The sequence below is a fragment of the Balaenoptera musculus genome, chromosome 7 (genome assembly GCF_009873245.2).
Source record: "Balaenoptera musculus isolate JJ_BM4_2016_0621 chromosome 7, mBalMus1.pri.v3, whole genome shotgun sequence".
In the NCBI taxonomy this organism is placed as follows: Eukaryota; Metazoa; Chordata; class Mammalia; order Artiodactyla; family Balaenopteridae; genus Balaenoptera; species Balaenoptera musculus.
Genome location: NC_045791.1, coordinates 47,239,374 through 47,259,619, shown reverse-complemented (window position 1 = coordinate 47,259,619; position 20,246 = coordinate 47,239,374). Strand labels below are relative to the sequence as shown.

General features: G+C 35.5%; 1 protein-coding gene across 2 annotated transcripts in view; it reads right to left on the bottom strand.

Moving 5' to 3' along the window:
• The window catches only part of LOC118898148 (sodium channel protein type 2 subunit alpha), a 149,388-nt gene extending 137,353 nt beyond the window's left edge, over positions 1 to 12,035 (bottom strand). Inside the window, exon 1 of one of the 2 annotated variants that reach the window (XM_036858135.1) lies at positions 11,799 to 12,035. The gene's annotated coding sequence lies outside the window, so the exon portion shown is untranslated. The remainder of the gene's footprint in view (positions 1 to 11,798) is intronic. The other variant, XM_036858137.1, reaches the window with a different exon arrangement.
• Positions 12,036 to 20,246: the final 8,211 nt, after the last annotated feature.

Here is a 20,246-nt window from a genome sequence, read left to right as displayed (position 1 = left end):
GTTCTTTGAGAAGATAAACAAAATTGATAAACCTTTAGCCAGACTCATCAAGAAAAAAAGGGAAAGGATTCAAATCAATGAAATTACAAATGAAAAGGAGAAATTACAACTGGCACTGCAGAAATACAAAGGATCATAAGAGACTACTACAAGCAGCTATATGCCAATAAAAAGGACAACCTGGAAGAAATGGACAAATTCTTAAAAAGGTACAACCTTCCAAGACTGAACCAGGAAGAAATAGAAAATATAACGAGATCTATCAAGTAATGCAATTGAAACTGTGATGAAAAATCTTCCAACAAACAAAAGCCCAGGACCAGATGGCTTCACAGGTGAATTCTATCAAACATTTAGAGAAGAACTAACACCTATCCTTCTCAAACTCTTCCAAAAATTTGCAGAGGAAGGAACACTTCCAAGGCTCATTCTACGAGGCCACCATCACCCTGATACCAAAACCAGACAAAGAAATCACAAAAAAAAAGAAAATTACAGACGCATCAGATGCAAAAATCCTCAACAAACTACTAGCAAACAGAATCCAACAACACATTAAAAGGATCATACACCATGATCAAGTGGCCTTTATCTCAGGGATGCAAGGATTCTTCAATATACACAAATCAATCAATGTAATATACCATATTAACAAATTAAAGAAGAAAAACCATATGATCATCTCAAAAGACGCAGAAAAAGCTTTTGACAAAATTCAACAGCCATTTATCATAAAAACTCTCCAGAAAGTAGGCATAGAGGGAACTTACCTCAACATAATAAAGGCCATATACAACAAACTCACAGCAAACATTCTCAATGGTGAAAAACTGAAAGCATTTCCTCTAAGATCAGGAATAAAACAAGGATGCCCACCTTCACTACTATTATTCAACATGGTTTTGGAAGTCCTAGCCATAGCAATCAGAGAAGAAAAAGAAATAAAGGAATCCAAATTGGAAAAGAAGTAAAACTGTCACTGTTTGCAGATGACATGATACTGTACATAGAGAATCCTAAAGATGCTACCAGAAAACTACTAGAGCTAACCAATGAATTTGGTAAAGTTGCAGGATACAAAATTAATGCACAGGAATCTCTTGCATTCCTACACACTAACAATGAAGATCAGAAAGAGAAATTAAGGAAACAATCCCATTTACCACTGCAACAAAAAGAATAAAATACCTAGGAATAAACCTACCTAAGGAGACAAAAGACCTGTATGCAAAAAACTATAAGACACTGATGAAAGAAATCAAAGATTATACAAACAGATGGAGAGATACACCATGTTCATTGCTCGGAAGAATCAACATTGTGAAAATGACTATACTACCCAAAGCAACCTACAGATTCAATGCAATCCCTGTCAAACTACCAATGGCATTTTTCCCAGAACTACAACAAAAAATTTCACAATTTGTATGGAAACACAAAAGACCCCAAATAGCCAATGCAATCTTGAGAAAGGAAAATGGAGCTGGAGGAATCAGGCTCCCTGACTTCAGACTATACTACACAGCTGCAGTAGTCAAGACAGTATGGTACTGGCACAAAAACAGAAATATAGATCAATGGTACAGGATAGAAAGCCCAGAGATAAACCCATGCATCTATGGTCACCTAATCTATGACAAAGGAGGCAAGAATATACAATGGAGAAAAGACAGGCTCTTCAGTAAGTGGTGCTGGGAAAACTGGACAGCTACATGTGAAAAAATGAAATTAGAACACTCCCTAACACCATACACAAAAATAAGCTCCAAATGGATTAAAGACCTAAATGTAAGACTAGACACTATAAAACTCTTAGAGGAAAACATAGGAAGAACACTCTTTGACATAAATCACAGTAAGCTCTTTTTTGATCCACCTCATAGCGTAATGAAAATAAAACCAACCATAAACAAATGGGACCTAATTAAACTTAAAAGCTTCTGCACAGCAGAGAAAACCATAAACAAGACAAAAAGACAACCCTCAGAATGGGAGAAAATATTTGCAAATGAAGCAACTGACAAAGGATTAATCTCCAAAATATACAAGGAGCTCATGCAGCTCAATATCAAAAACAAACAAACAAGGACCCAATTAAAAAATGGGAAGAAGACCTAAATAGACATTTGTCCAAAGAAGACATACAGATGGCCAAGAGGTACAGGAAAAGATGCTCAACATCACTAATTATTAGAGAAATGCAAATCAAAACTACAATGAGGTATCACCTCACACCGGTCAGAATGGCCATCAAAAAATCTACAAACAATAAGGGCTGGAGAGGGTGTGGAGAAAAGGGAACCCTCTTGCACTGTTGGTGGGACTGTAAATTGATACAGCCACTATGCAGAACAGTATGGATGCCCTTTAAAAAACTAAAAATAGAACTACCTTGTGACCCAGCAATCCCACTACTGGGCATATACCCTGAGAAAAACCATAATTCAAAATGATACATGTACCACAATGTTCATTGCAGCACTATTTACAATAGCCAGGGCATGGAAGCAACCTAAATGTCCATCGACGAATGGATAAAGATGTGGTACATAAATACAATGGAATATTACTCAGCCATAAAAAGGAATGAAATGGGGTCATTTATAGAGATGTGGATGGACCTAGAGTCTGTCATACAGAGTGAAGTAAGCCAGAAAGAGAAAAACAAATATTGTATATTAACGCATATATGTGGAATCTAGAAAAAATGGTACAGATGAAGCTATTGGCAGGGCACAAATAGAGATGCAGACGTAGAGAATGGACATGTGGACACAGGGGGAAAGGAGAATGAACTGGAAGATTGGGACTGACATATATACACTACCATGTGTAAAACAGATAGCTAGTGGGAACCTGCTGTATAGCGCAGGGACCTCTGCTTGGTGCTCTGTGATGACCTAGAAGGGTGGGATGGGGGGGGGGTGGCGGTGGGAGGGAGGTCCAAGGGAAGGGAGATAGATGTATACAGCTGATTCACTTCGTTGTACAGCAGAAACTAACACAACATTGTAAAGCAACTATACCCCAATAAAAATAAATAAATAAAAGGCACTATGAATTGGAAAACAATTGCTATGACAGAGAATTTGTTTTTAAATGGTGTAGTTAAAACACATTAAAAATCGTCATATAAATCAGTAAATATCATCACAATAAGACAAACTGGACAGGAATTCCCTGGCAGTCCAGTGGTTAGGACTTCACACTCTCACTGCCAAGGGCCCGGGTTCAATCCCTGGCTGGGTAACTAAAATCCCACAAGCCATGCGGTATGGCCAAAAAAAAGAAAAAAGAAAAGAAAGACAAACTGGGTGACAGATATGAGAAAACAATTCATAAAAGAAAGACACAAAGTCTCATTTTTTAAAAAATCAGGCAAAATTTTTAACTTCACTCTCAATTTAGCAAAGGGATTATATTTTCAACTACCAAATTTGAAAAAAAATTAATGCTTCAACCCAGTATTAGCATGCTTACAGAGAAATTGGCATTTGTATGCAACGCTTATGGAAAATGTAAATCACACAAATTTTCTATGTGGCAATTACACATATAGAACCTTGAAAATGTGCATATCATTTAATCAAGCAATTCAAGATCTAGAAATTTATCATAAGAACACAATAAAAATGTATATAAAATTTTAGCTTACATACTGCTTGTTGAAATATTTGTCACAATGGAATATTGAAAAAATCCAAGTGCTCAACAACAGGATTTTTGCTAAAAATTTGGTGTTGTCCTATGATAGAATAATATGCAGGCATAAAAATGACTGCATACAAGAACAAAGAAAACAAAAAGCAGTTTTTTAAAAAGGGAGTACAGCATGAGCACATGTTTATAAAAGAACTAACCAAGTAACTAATAAAAATATTTATGGTATAAAATGTAGGAATAAATTATATGTCCTTTAGTTTTTTCATGTGTGTTTTCTAAATGGACTGTAATAAGCATATATTCGCTTTCTGGTAAAGGAAAAGTCAAATTAGTTTAAATTTAATGGGAGGAAGAAATGGACACTGTGGTCCAGTAGAAGTTTCACTGAAACCACACTCAAAAACAGAAACTGTGCAATTAGTGCTGCATCGATAGTTTTAAGAAACTAAAAGTTTGAGTCCTTGAGTCTTTTGTCGACTTGGGACTGCTCATGAAATGGGGATTTTCCCTGAAGTCTTCTTCCACTCTCACTGAAATCCCACAGAAAAATTTAACCCTGGCTCTTTCATCTCTAGCTCCACCACCCAGAGTCAGGTTTACTATGTATATTCACAAGATTCCGTGAACTCTGCTCATACATCTCCATCACCACTGCTACCAGCTAGTCTAAACCAGCATTGCCTCTCACCTGGAGAGAAAACTATCTCATTAAGGATTTCTCTAATTTCATTCCTGTTTCCCTATAATCCATTCTCCACAAAGAGCCAGAATGATCATTTAAAAACACAAATCAGATTATGTCAGTTTCTACTTAAATCCTACTGATGGCTTCTAGTTGCACTTCAAATAATAATTAAACCTTTAAAATAATTTACAAATTCCTATAAGGTTTGGCCTCTCTTTCCTTAGGGTATTTGCACTCACAATTCCTTCTCTTTGAAACACACAGCCCTGGATCTTCTCCTGGCTGAAAATTTATTTCAACTTAAATGCCACCTCCTCAGTGATGCCTTCCTTAACCAGCCAAAGCTAATTGTCCTCCCCTCTTGCAACCATGTCCTTTTTTCATATTGTTCTATTTACTGTTGTTCATTGCATTTATTACTCAGAAATTACTTTGTTCATTTACTTTTTAAAATAATTTATTTTCTTTATCAACTGGAATTTGATGACAGAAGTATTGTGTAGTTCTCCATTGTATCTCAAGTCTCTAGATCTTTGCCTGGAAAAGAGCAGGTGATTCACTGGAGACATATAAATTATAGGAAATTGCCTTTATCAAAGAGAGATGAAAAGAATTACCAAACTTCCCAGCAAATTTGAAGCCACTTCCACAATTCTATTATAAAACATTTGGTGTTTTTCCAATTTTCGGTTTAGTCTAATTGTGTAAAAAAGGTTGAATCCACCCAGTGCCCAGATCTTGGTTTCCAATACCACCCTCCAATAAAAAGCACCAGTGCTCCTTACAGATATGGCTGATTATAAGACTAGGGCAGGGAATATACAAGATGAGCCTGAAACATCTTGTAGTGCTAGAACTTTTCCATCTACTTTTCTTCAAAATTTTATAGTGGGTCTACCTTCTGTAAAAGAAAGTAGATTACAGCTATTACAATGTTTGTGGTGGAAATGTGGACTGCTATTTGGACTATTGGGTTGGCCAAAAAATTCATGCGGTTTTAAGAAAAAATAAAAGACACATTTTTTGTTTTCACCAAGAACTTTACTGAACAATGTATTCACTAACCAAATGAACTTTTTGGCCAACCCAATATGATCAAAGGGGCGGAAATGTCAAACAGGATGTTTGACCTACCTACACAAACTCATGTGTAGATAAAGACAAATATATCCAGATGTTCAGGGCAGCATTCTTTATAATAGTAAAAAAAAAAAAAAAGTGGTAATAACCCTAAATATCCATTGTTATGGAATTGTTAATCATTTGTGATACATTCCTAGTTTATAGTTTAATGTAATATCACCAGGAAAAATTTATACTTTTGATTTGCAAAGTCACCTCCACCTCTGCTTCCACCCACTCGAATTTCTCTAAACCCAAATGCAATAAGGCAGAGAACACACTAATGTGTAAATATTATAGGGAGATAAGCGAACAGCTTTTACTTTTGAGTTTTAATATGATTTCACTTCATGTTCTTGATGCAGGCCATCTTTTCCTACATAGAAATAATATTTCGGTAGGCACTACTATATAGCTAATGGTATTCATCATTATCATTGAAATGTATATAAAATTCTAATGCTCTTAAAATCAGTATAATATGAAATTACATTTTGATGATTAAAAGCTCAGTTGCCTTCATTGGAATGATGACCTTTCTTCTTTTTTGAATCCTAAAGCAAGAACTTTTTCCAACATAGCAAATAATTTTTTTCATAAATCTTACTTTGTTATATTTAAACATTAGAGAAAATCATGTTAAACTTGTATTCTAGACATAAGACATGTGAAGTAGGTACCGGCAAAATCCAAATCCACAGTATTTTAAAATACAAAATTTATATTAAAATCACTTGAATTATTTTCCAAATTGGTTTCCCTTTGAAATAAACTTGTTTGTAACCATCATCAGTATTTAAAGCACACTGAGCAAATTGCATTAATAATTTATAGAGCAAAAGGTGATACAAATAGGAAAAGTAGTGGGTTTTTCTTTTTTTTTTTTTCTATTGGAAGCATCTGAAAGTGATATGAAGTTGATATTAAAAGTATTTGTGAACTTTGTTAGAAAAGTTTTTTTCAATAGAAATTTTAGAAGATCTTGATGTGTACCTTTTAGCATGTTTGCTTAGAACAGAAATCTGAAAAATATTATTCTAAGACCTGCCTTGTGTTTCCTATGACTTATTATAAAATTACAACATTATAAAATAAGTATTTTTCAAAGGAATTAACAACAGACCAAAGATAGAATTCAATCCCTTGAAAGTACACTGAGTTGAGAAGTGATGACCTAGTGTAACTGTGCAGGACCCTATGGGGCCTTCCCGGGACAGACCACCACCCCCGCTTATGATGTCTTACACCTGCCTCTTGCCTGTAGAAAAACTTCAGCCAAAGAATAAATTTAATCAGAGAAGTAAGAAAATGCAGAAAGAAAGGAAAACTGTCAAGCAAGACAAAATAATATCAGTTTAGCCATTAAACAAAGTCAAGGAAGGACCTTTAGTTTTTCCTCAAGAGCTAGAGATAATATTCTGAGCCATGTCCTTTGAGCTGTTTTGCAGATACTGAAAACCCCACCAGGTGGAAGAAGTTGACTGTTTGCTGACCACAACCCCACAGACCCCAGACCGGTTGGAACCAGAAGGACTAGCTGACCAGAAATCTGTGGCTCAGATCACAAGCAAGACATGATGGCCACTTGGAACCACATGATCAAGATAATCATCTCTAAAAATAAGAGATTACCCCCTTCCCAGGAGGTAACCCTTTCCTCTTTTCCCTATATAATCTCTGAGCAAAACCTGGGGATTTGGGGAATTGGTTTTTGAGACAAGAGTCCACCTTCTCCCCAGGATTGATGGTTTCCACAATAGTTACCTTTCATTTTACCCAATACTTGTCTCTCAGTATTGGATTCTTCAGCGACAAGCAGCCCAACCTGAGTTTGGTAACACTAGGTTTGCTGCTGCATAGTTAGCACTTTCCTCAGAACCTCTACTGCCAAGCATTGTCCATGACAATGGGTGTTAATGGAATTGAACTTGAATTAGTGTTCCCATTTCAAATCATCAATTATCCCATCTGTGCCCCCCAAACTGCCCATGCTGCTGGTCAAGAAAATATGGAGACAAATAAACATCAAGTTCTGAAATGGATAAGGGTTAAGAGTTCCACAGCTGGCAATAATAACCCCAATTTTTTTTAATAACAAAAGAATAAAATAAGAACAAATAAAATTTAATTCTGTCTTAATATTTTAATAATTGCAAATTTGAGGCTAGACTATGATACTCTCATTTATAAAGCTTAGAAGCTGAATGGGGTAGTTAGCAACATATCTAAAGGTGACCCCTGAAAGAAGAAGACAGGAGGGAAGAAAAGAACACGGAGGGGCAGGGGTGAAATCTGCTTTACAGTGTTGCCCAAGGTCAGCCCTGAGGGAAGGGAAGTCATCTGTGTCTGTACTGCCACCTAAATGTCTGCTTCTGTTCTCACTATGGCCTGTCAGGCTCACCGTATAATTCAATAGAGTCAGGTCTTAAAACAAGGAAGTAATATTCTACCCAAGCAATTCTAAACTGAACTGGATTAATCTGACCCGAGAAAGCAGCTCTTTCAGAGGCTTCAGTGTGAAGGATGGGATTCTTCATCATGTCTGTGCCTTCTTCAAGGCTTCACATTCCTGTCCCATGGCACGTGATTGCAATGGAATGCCTAGAAGAGATGGGCTCTAGGAAAGATGTGAGAGGATTCTGGAACTGTCAATAGAAAGGGAGAAAGAAAGAACTTCTTTATAAAGGAGGTTAGTTCGCCCTAAGGGAAGGAAACATAATTAAATTGACTTTCTTTTCTCTTAACACACACCCTTGTGAAAGTGCTTATGAAATGGAGGAAGGAAAAGGCAAGAGCTTGAATATTTAATGCAGATGCTGGCAAACCAGCCCTTACTAATCAAACTAACTAGATACGTATAATAGATATGTGTTGGTCTAATCTTATGCATGTTCAAAATAGAACCTGTTTTTAAACAGGTCATTCCGACTAAGAAACAGATAACTGAAGCAGGTACAATAAGCTCACTGTGAAACAATGTTATTAGTTGCCAAATCAAGAATTAATGTGACTAAAATATTCTCTGATGGAAAGTGTTTTGATACTGAGGATTACTTATTTCTTCCAGAAAGTCCATATGCCACAAATAGCCTTTTCTGAGGAACTAACTGATTTAAATAGAAGAGATATTTTATCTTACAGACAAGGATTTAATTTCCAAGAACAGGGCACCTAAAGTGAGCTATATTAGCTTTCCTTTATAGCGTCTCCTACCCCTTCTTCCAGTCTTAAAGAAAAAAACATTCCTGAACCTTCCCTGTCTTGTCTCCTGTAGGAATTTTATTTATTTTTTTGTTTCTTCTTTCTTCACTTTTTCTCTACTGACTTTATATCCTTACTCTGTGAAGGGGCTGAGGTTTCTCTAACCCTAACTAAAATCGAACCTTACCCCTCAAGATTAAAAAATGTTATCTTTATTTCCTTTCACTGATAAATGTCTTAAAATCTAAAATCACTCTTCAGCTTTCTTGTTTCCCATTTAGTCCTCAGTCCAAGCCCATGTCTATGCGAATCTACTAAATCTCTTCTTTTAAAATCCATCCATGACCTAATAATAACAAAGTCCATCAGCTCCTACCCTATTCTCTTATTAATCACTTTATGGGTTTGCTATTGGTAGTCAGTTTAACTGCTTTGTCTCCTATGACACTGTTATTACTCTAATTTATCCCATTATTTTTTACAATCAATTAATATCCTCTCTAAACTTGTTTTACTCCACCTACTCTTAAAGCTATATCCCAGTCATCTTCACTCCACTTTTATTCCCTATTGATGTTCATTTATGTGTGACCTAATTCTTTCCACAGCTTCATACATCCATATATCCATCTTTACCTTCTAATCTGATACTTGGATGTAAAATTTTCACCTTCTTCCAGAACATCTGTATGTGAGAGTATGTGTTAGTAAGTAAAAGCATAACATCAAAAGCCAGATTCATTATTCTTACTTTTGCTGCCCCAGGGGAAAAAAATACAACACCCTCATGCTTCAACAGATTGGACTATTTACCATTCTTTATAATTTCCCTATATAATGTCTAATAGTTCACTATTTCTTTGTATTTGCCTGCCTCACCTTTGTGCCTGGAAAGAACAACTTTATATTTTTATTTAATTATACCCAACTCACTCTTGAAGATATAATTTAACTATCATATCCCCTTAACATCATTTTCTCTGGGCTCTAAGTTCCTCATGGACAGAAATTGTGACTGTTGGCTTATTCTGAATCTCAGGATGTACACAGTGCCTGGCACCAGATAGGTGCTCATATACCTGTCCCATTCACTTTCCCACCCTTCTTCATTCTTCATTCTGATGTTTATAATATTTTGAGCTATAGTACTATCTGTACATGCACATTTCCATGTTAAACTCCATGAGATAAACTATGTACCTTGGTTTATATCTCAATCCGTACCATGGACAGTTCTTGGTAGGTCTGTGGTACTCTGTAAATGTTGTATGTAAAAGTGACACATTTTAATCTCTTTTTTCCCCTCAAGATACTGAAGAAGTAGGGTGCAGCCTGTGCACAGGAGGTTAAAAACAAAGGAAGGCGAGGGCATGAGAGGATGTTCTTGTAGGGGTCAGCCGACCATATTTATAGTCTGTTCTATTAGGTAGGAGGAACAGAGTTGGGAGCTAGTATGTGACCATCCATATCATTCATGGGCATAGAGTAGAATAACATACCTCATCGAATGGGGAAAGAAGAATACTAAGAAACAGAGACTCTCCATAGTTGTTTTAGTTTTCTTGGATGCCTTGTCAAGAGCCCTGAGAAAATTGAACACTGTATATAATATACCATTGAGCACAAAATTTGCCCAGACACACACACACACACATATACACAGAGTCAATAGCAGCACACCTGGTATATGCCATTTGGATATGTTCACACTAGAGGTAAATTGTGTTACTGCTATGAAAGATTGAACACTGTCGGTCAATCAGCGTTCTAGTCTTGCCTCTGATTCTAGTTATGTGGCTCTGGGAATTTCACTTAATCTCTCAGCCAGAAGTGTTTTTAGTTAAATAATGAGATAGATAAATGTTAATAATCTGTGTTCCTAAAATTTTTTCATGTATATAGAATCGTACGGAACTTAAATCTCTTTATAGATCCCAAATGTCAAAGAATGAATTTTTTTTTCTCGGTGGTTTGAACCATTCTGTAAAATCATTCTCCATAGCTTTCACAACCTCTGACACAGCACAACTACCAGTTTACAGAAAAAATGATGAGTAAGAGAAACATCCTTCTGCACCCTCCACCTGCCAGCTCCACCACCGGCACCACACACATCCATACAGACACATTGCTCTTTCGAAAGAGGAAGGAATGAGATATTTAAAAAGAATCTTACCAAAATAATTTTTAAATTTCATTATAAATTCATCTAAATGACAGTTGGGACTTTTAAATACAGGATTTCTATATTGCTTTCTTCTGTAAATTTTATAATAATAAAAAGAGAATTTAGGGGGAAGCATGAGAAGCTGCGGAAAAGCAAGGCTGTTGCATGCAATTTCCAGCTCCTGAGTCATTCCACTCTTTAGCACAGCTAATGTCACATGATGAAAAATAATTTTAAATGTGAGCATCTTATACAACATCAACTATTTTAAATGGCCACAGTCCTATCATCACAAATCCACCACAATCTAAGAAAAATTCATTTTCTCAGCAATTAATTTGTTTTAAGTTTACTCCTCACATCCGTACTGGAGGGAGGGGGCAGGGTCTGTACCATCATTCCAAGTCTACTAAGCACATTACATAAATCTTCCACTCATGTGGGAGAAATGACTTACATATTTTTCCTAAAAGGAAAAAAGCATAAATAATCTGTACCATCATTACTGGCAGGAATTGTTCAGAAGGCCTTTGGGCTCAGGATGTTGGCGTGCCTCGGAGGCTGCTATCAGAAGGCTCAGCCCTGGGCTTTGGCAAAGCCACTGCCATGTTAATCTGCTTCATTACATTTCTACAATTTGTTCACCCCATTAAGGAGCAGTATTTGCCTTGTGAAAGGAAGATCTATCCTTCACTTTGAAAGCTTTACCTTCAAAAGGTATACAAATATAGCCACAGATAGACACTAAAGGCCAGAAAGCCAAAGAAATATTAAAATACAGCATGTCAGAGTCAGAGCTCATTTCAGTCGAGGAAGATTTAAAGATGCAGAACAGCCAGAATTACAGCTTTTGAATCTCTTAGATCCAAATCCAAGCTCACAAAGCACACATTTTAAATGTTAGCATTAACATAAATAACAAGTCATTGAAAGGTCAAAGATAGAATCATGTTGGCTTACCTGAAATAAAGGGAATTGTAAATCATAGATCAGAATCCACATATGTGTTAAATATAATATTCTCCAACGCAGTTATTCAGAATTCCCACTAGAGCAGAAAGTAAAATCTCACGTGTTCCATCCTCACTGAAGGAGAAAAAACAAGAAAGGACGACCGCAGCATCCTCTCTGTTTCTGCCTTAGCTTTCTGTTCTGACACATACTCAGTGGTACCCACTGTCTGTTAGAAAGCAGCATGCTAAATTTAAAAAATAAATAAATAAATATAAGGCAGCATCTTACATGACAGCTCCATCTCCTGGCCAGAAGTGGAATCATTTTCATTAATGATCCCTTGGCAATGCCACATCTAGTAAGTTTGATGTGGTTATAGCCCATAATTCCACTGTATTTGAAATCAACTACTTTAATTAATTGTAAAGTAAACATTTCAGAAGGATTAGCGTATGATTTTTTTAAAATTTGTAGTCCTACTTTGGGGTTTACTTCAATTTACTTACATTGTATTTAAATTAAATGCAACCTTGTCATAGCATTATTAAAAATTTACTGCTTATCTAAAAATTTATTTAACTTTATTTGCCATCTGCAAAAATAATATATATCTCCTACAAAATAATTCTGGATGTCAAATTTATACTTCTTGAACACCACTTTGTGGAGATGTATAAGTTTTTGCTACTAGAGAAATTCGGCATTATGTTGTTGTTATTAATGTTATTTGGGGGTGTTAAATGATTAAAGTTAACGCAGGACAATGAAATTAATAAAAGACAAACTAGAAGATCTTTAGTTGACTCAAGCTTTTTAAGATATTTCAAAATATACAAATATCAAATTACATGCTATATGAAATTTGATAATTGTAGTATCCTATAGTGCGTGGTTATATCTTATTAGAAGGATAAGAGAAAAATTAAATTATTGTAAGAATGCGTTTTCAGTTATACTGAGCATATTATGTGCTCAATATGTATTTGTTTATTTTTTCTATGGTTAATTGTGAAGTCCTGGTTAATTGTTAAATTTTGAAATAAACATATAGATTGTCCTTCTTCAACATTTTCACAATACCATTTAAATTTGAAGACATATGTATGAACTAAAGTTCTCCCTACTAGTCTTTGATATTCCAAAGCCTTTCATTCGCTGCTACAGCAGAAACACTGTGACGCTGTCCGAGGTGCTGAAAACTAATTTCAACTCAAAGGTTCTAGGTCTTAAACTGGTCTGAAATGTTGTCTTTGTAATATTTCATATAAATTTTATTTTTAAAAGTCCTATATAATCCAGAATAAGTGACAGTATCTAAGACACAAATGTCTAAGTAATATTTTATCCACAGAATATATAGTATACATATTGACCAGAAGCCATAATGCAGATGAATCTATTCAATAAAAATATGATTATAAGTCACACTTTCTTTGTATCCTCCACATAATATTTCATTTTATTCTTGATGAGGTTATATTATGCAGATTGTTCCAGCATAAGCTCTCACAGTGAATAGATGAAGTTACTTAAGTCTACTCTTCAGTAATTTGTTCAGAGTTAATTAATAAGCAAGTCAGAAGAACAAACCTGGTTCTCTAAATTTTACCTTACTTCTATTTCTAGAATATCATTAAGATATATTTGTATTATTTTAAAAATACATAACATTGCACAAATAAAAAATTAAAGTGACTTGGCAGATCGAATTATTTAAATATGTACACTCAAACTATTTCCTCCCATAAGTTTCCTGCAAAAACAGGATACTGTTATAAACCCTCAGGGCACATAAGTTATGATAATTTCTCTTAAATTTTTCAGCAAAGCACCCCTAATGGTCAAAAAGGATTGAACTCATAAGATTAGAATCTGAGATGCCACAAACATGAAATATCACTGAAGCTTCACTTTATCTTTAAAATCATGGAAACTTTATAATAATTTATGCAACATTTAAACACTTTTCTTAAAACATTAATTATTTTCCCATTATTTTGAATGTAAATTTTACCCTTTAGGAAGATGTATCTAACTTATCTTGGGATTTTATGAACCTCCAGGCATGCCACCACATGCTCCTGGGGACACATTATCCCCAGTGTGAGGACTATGAGATTATGTGACATAAAGTCAATTTATCTCAGCAAATAGGTAATTACTTAAAAGTTTTTTTCACGTATTTCTTTCCAGCATAAAATTTCAGTTTTGACTAATCACAAAACTAGGAGTTCAATATTAATAAGTGATACCTTTAAAAAATTATAAAATATATTTGCATTCTTCATTTTTAGTGTGCTCTGTAAAAGTCACTGTGGCAAATTGTAAATATTGTCACAATCCTTTTCTCCTCCTCATGTTCATGTCTTTTGCAATGTGAGTACCATTAAGAGATGGAGACTATTTTTTCATCTTTTTTTTTTTTAACATCTTTATTGGAGTATAATTGCTTTACCATGGTGTATTAGTTTCTGCTTTATAACAAACTGAATCAGTTATACATATACATATATCCCCATATCTCTTCCCTCTTGTGTCTCCCTCCCTTCCACGCTCCCTATCCCACCCCTCTAGGTGGTCACAAAGCACCGAGCTGATCTCCCTGTGCTATGCGGCTGCTTCCCACTAGCTATCTATTTTACATTTGGTAGTGTATATATGTCCATGCCACTCTCTCACTTTGTCCCAGCTTACCCTTCCCCCTCCCCGTATCCTCAGTCCATTCTCTAGTAGGTCGGCCTCTTTATTCCCGTCTTGCCCCTAGGTTCTTCATGACCATTTTTTTGTTTGTTTTTTAGATTCCATATATATGTGTTAGCATACGGTATTTGTTTTTCTCTTTCTGACTTACTTCACTCTGTATGACAGACTCTAGGTCCATCCACCTCACTACAAATAACTCAATTTCATTTCTTTTTATGGCTGAGTAATATTGCATTGTATATATGTGCCACATCTTCTTTATCCATTCATCTGTTGATGGACACTTAGGTTGCTTCCATGTCCTGGCTATTGTAAATAGAGCTTCAGTGAACATTTTGGTACATGACTCTTTTTAAATGATGGTTTTCTCAGGGTATATGCCCAGTAGTGGGATTGCTGGGTCGTATGGTAGTTCTATTTTTAGTTTTTTAAGTAAGCTCCATACTGTTCTCCATAGTGGCTGTATAAATTTACATTCCCACCAACAGTGTAAGAGGGTTCCCTTTTCTCCACACCCTCTCCAGCATTTATTGTTTGTAGATTTTTTGATGATGGCCATTCTGACCGGTGTGAGATGATATCTCATTGTAGTTTTGATTTGCATTTCTCTAATGATTAATGATGTTGAGCATCCTTTCATATGTTTGTTGGCAATCTGTATATCTTCCTTGGAGAAATGTATATTTAGGTCTTCTGCCCATTTTTGGATTCCTATACACTAATGATGAAAAATCTGAAAGTGAAATTAAGGAAACAGTCCCATTTACCATTGCAACAAAAAGAATAAAATATCTAGGAATAAACCTATCTAAGGAGACAAAAGACCTGTATGCAGAAAATTGTAAGACACTGATGAAAGAAATTAAAGATGGTACAAATAGATGGAGAGATATACCATGTTCTTGGATTGGAAGAATCAACATTGTGAAAATGACTATACTACCCAAAGCAATCTACAGATTCAATGCAATCCCTATTAAACTACCAATGGCATTTTTCCCAGAACTAGAACAAAAAATTTCACAATTTATATGGAAACACAAAAGACCCCGAATAGCCAAAGCAATCTTGAGAAAGAAAAACGGAGTTGGAGGAATCAGACTCCCTGACTTCATACTATACTACAAAGCTACAGTAATCAAGACAGTATGGTACTGGCAGAAAAACAGAAATATAGATCAATGGAACAGGAGAGAAAGCGCAGAGATAAACCCATGCACATATGGTCACCTTATCTTTGATAAAGGAGGCAAGAATATACAGTGGAGAAAAGACAGCTTCTTCAATAAGTGGTGCTGGGAAAACTGGACAGCTACATGTAAAAGAATGAAATTAGAACACTCCCTAACACCATACACAAAAATAAACTCAAAATGGATTAAAGACCTAAATGTAAGGCCAGACCATCAAACTCTTAGAGGAAAACATAGGCAGAACACTCTATGACATAAATCACAGCAAGATCCTTTTTGACCTACCTCCTAGAGAAATGGGAATAAAAACAAAAATAAACAAATGGGACCTAATGAAACTTAAAAGCTTTTGCACAGCAAAGAAAACCATAAACAACACAAAAAGACAACCCTCAGAATGGGAGAAAATAATTGCAAATGAAGCAACTGACAAAGGATTAATCTCCAAAATTTCTTCATCTTTTATCTGAGCTGGCCTCATGATTTGGCAATAAAATGTAATGAAAGTGACATTGTTCTAGTGTAGTCCTCAAAATTTCTTTCATACTTCTGCTTCCTCTCTTGGTGCCCTCTCTGACCACCATATGAACAAGTCTGCACCTGCCTAGCAGAGGACATGAGACCACATGGAGCAGAGACAGTTTCCCAGTTGTGAATTTCTAAGAACAGCTAGTCCCAAACTGACCTGGCAGCTGATGCAAGTGAATTAGCAAATCCAGCCTAAGATCAGCTGAGTCTAGCCAGGATCAGCCAAAACATAAAAACCATGAACTAACTAAATGTTTGTTTGCATTAGATCCAATTTCTTCGTGTTCGATCCAATGGTGCATTTGCAATCATAGTATTAAAAAGCATTTGAAACATTTGCTTACTTCCTTCTTGAAATACTTTCTCCCCTTGCTTTTGCTTGGCAGCACCCTATAATGTAGTTCATCTATACATGGCTGCTTCTTTTCATTGTCCTTTGCTGATTTTCCCTCCATTTTCCTAGCTCTGGACATTGACAGGCTCCAGAAAACAATCTTTGACAGCTCCCAAATTATTGTTCTAGCTTGGCTCCTGAACTCCAGACTTAGTATATTCAAATGCCATTCATCATTTTCATGCCCTATTAACTTGTCAAAAATGAGCTTCTCCATCTCCAGGTAATAGCAATTCCATCTTTTCAATTACTTAGACCAAAACTTTATGTCACCTTTGACTCTTACTTTCATACTCCACATGTTATCAGTTTGTGAGTACTGTTAATTTCAAAATGTATCCAGAATCTAACTCATTACTTCACTAGTTTATCTTGACGTAAGCTAGCATCATTTCTACTTTGTATTTATGCATTTCTTCTTATTTCTTTCTCTACCTCTTCTTTTGCCTTTGCTACAATCTATTCTTAACACAGAAACTAGAGTAATCCTACTAAACTGTAAGTCGTACAATGTATTCTTTTCAAAATTTTCCAGTGGCGACCATTCTCCCTCAGAATAAAGCCAAGGACAGTCTAATGGGTCTCTTTACTACTCTGATTTATTTTCTAGTTACCCTTCCCTTCACTCACTCTACTCCAACCTTTCTGGTTTCGTTGCAGTTAAACATGGCAGCAATTCTCCTTCTTCAGGAAATTCCCACCTTTTGATCTCCTTGCCTGGAATACTCTTACATGGGCTCCTCATAGCTCACTCCCTCTCATTCTGGGTCATGGCTCAGAGCCACTTCCTCAGTGAGGCTAGCCCTGACTCCTAATAGTACACCCTAACCCCTCTTCTGTTTTTATTTTTCCCTGCAGCTGACATACTATACATTTTGTTTACTGTTGCCTTTTCTACGGAAAATGTAAACTCCATGAAGGCAGAGATGTTTGTTTCATTCACTGCTATAAACCTGGTTGATAAAACAGTCCTTGGAACATAAAAGCTGCCCAAATAATGAATGAATATCTTAGACATAGAATATGCATTTTTATTAATACATCATGGAAATGTTATTTATATTTATGTGTGAATTTCTATGTTCTTATGAATATGTCTGTCACAGAGTGTGAAATCAATGAGGTAAATAGCATGTTCTTTGATTAAACTATCATCCAGGATCTAAATAGAAAGTGGGAAATATAGTGGGTATTCAATAAATACATCGAGTTAATTACATAAATGTTGAAATTAGACCACTAAGCTTTTGAATTATTTTCAATGAGTTCTGAAAAAAAATCTTGCTAAAATATCATTGAACAACTCATTTCATGTTAGCATGCTTTCCCAGACTTTGAAGGAGACCTTGAATTGACTTTGAAAAGACTATTATAACTTTATTTTTTATTAAAAAATGTTTATTCTCATCTAGAATAGTTTTAGCTACTTAAAAATAAGTTGTAAAAATATAAGCAATGTTTCCCATGGTGTGTATGTGTGTGTGTTGGTGTGTGTGTGTGTGTGTATCTGTATCTATCTGAGAGAATACATACACATATATAATCTTAAATCAACTTGAGTTGACGTTCATTTGGCTAACAACAACAAAGAAATAACACATAATTTCTTAATGATATATCTCTCTGGCACTGCTTTAATCATAAAATCTACAGTTTTATTTTGGTAGCTTGATTTTCAAAATTACTTTAAATTTTACAGGATAAAACAAATGTGAAGGTTAATTTTATGTGTCAGTTTAACTGGCCACAAGGAGCCCAGATTGAACATTATTTATGGGTGTATCTGTTAGGGTTCTGGATGAAATTAGCATTTGAATTGGTGGACTCAGTAGAGCAGATTGTCCTCCTCAGAGTGGGTGGGCAACATTCAATCTGTTGAGAGTCTAAATAGAACAAAAGGTGAAGGAAGAAGGAATTCCTCCCTTTTTTTAAAATGCCTCCCTGCTTGAGCTAAAACAGTTTTTCTCATCTTTTTCTGCTCTCAACTGAGATTTTCACTTTTGGCTCCTTTGGTTCTTAGGCCTTAGGACTTCACTGGCTTTTCTGGGTCTCTAGCTTTACATGTGTGTATAATATTTTTTACATTTATATATTATATATTTTATATTTAAATATATAGTACAGGGCTTCCCTGGTGGCACAGTGGTTGAGAATCTGCCTGCCAATGCAGGGGACACGGGTTTGAGCCCTGGTCTGGGAAGATCCCACATGCCGCGGAGCAACTGGGCCCATGAGCCACAATTACTGAGCCTGCGCGTCTGGAGCCTGTGCTCCGCAACAAGAGAGACCGCGATAGTGAGAGGCCCGCGATAGTGAGAGGCCCGCGCACCGCGATGAAGAGTGGCCCCCGCTTGCCACAGCTGGAGAAAGCCCTCGCACAGAAACGAAGACCCAACACAGCCATAAATAAAATTAAAAAGAAAAAAGTTATAAAAATAAATAAATAAATAAATATATAGTACATTGTATATAAAATATTTATATATTATACTTATACTATATAATTATATGTATTATGTATGATATATTATGTAGCTCCTATATATAATATTGTTTTAATAATATGTTATAATATTATATATATACACATACATGTTCTGTTTCTCGGAAAAACCCTAATACAGTAGGTAGGTCTTATTTCACCTCCGTTAAGTTTCAGACATCGATTAAGATTTAATTTTGTCACTCTTTACCACTTCTCACTCACTCAATTTTTTTAAACATCTGTCCAATTCAAGAAGTAAAGGAAGACTAAGAGTCTAGTTTGTACAGAATATTTGTTTATATTTTTCTTGCATCACTTTTTCCCATGTAAAATATCCACTTTGAAGAAATGCAACCAAGCAGACTATTGAAAAAAACAATTTACTTTATATAGTTTTAGTCAGGACAGTTTTAAAAAGTTGAGCTCCATATCTAATGTTTCTCCTGTAGCATTATCATTAGGGCATCACAGACCTTCAAGCTAGAAAAGGCAGAAATTTTTTCACACCATGTTCAAAGACTTCTAATACTGATGAAAAGGGTAGCTTATCACACTAATCCCAATTAGTGTGAATTGACATTTACTAGTATGTTATCAAATGATAGATAAGAAATAAAGGGGAGATAAAAATTAGGCTGGCAAAAGCATATAATTTCCATAAACAAAATCTGATAGAATATTTGCCATAAACTTTTGAAAAAGGGGGTATTACAAATAATTTTAGCAATAGCTAAAGTTTATTGAGTACTTTTTATGTGCCAAGCAGTGTGCCAAGCACTTTGCATAGGTTATCTCATTAAATTACCACAGCAGGCCTGTGAACTAGGTTTTCTTTTTTTCCCTAATAAAGATGAAGGAAATAAAGCTAAAAATCTCTCAGCTGGCAAAAGATGTTTCTTGAACTCCAAGTCAGACCTCAATTCTCAATGTTTGGGTTCTATTTGAATCGTTCTTGAGAATCAGGAGATAGAAACCCTGAGGAAATTATTCCAGCAACCTTTAGAATTTATGTGCTTTTTGTTCTCAGCTCCAGGTCTCATCAGTTACGCAAGCCAAAAAAGCAAGATGGAAGTGGGAAAGAAGGATAATCTCCAGCTGTGTTTCTCCTTACTATTGTATTTTAGAGCCGGTAATGGGTTTATAATAGATGG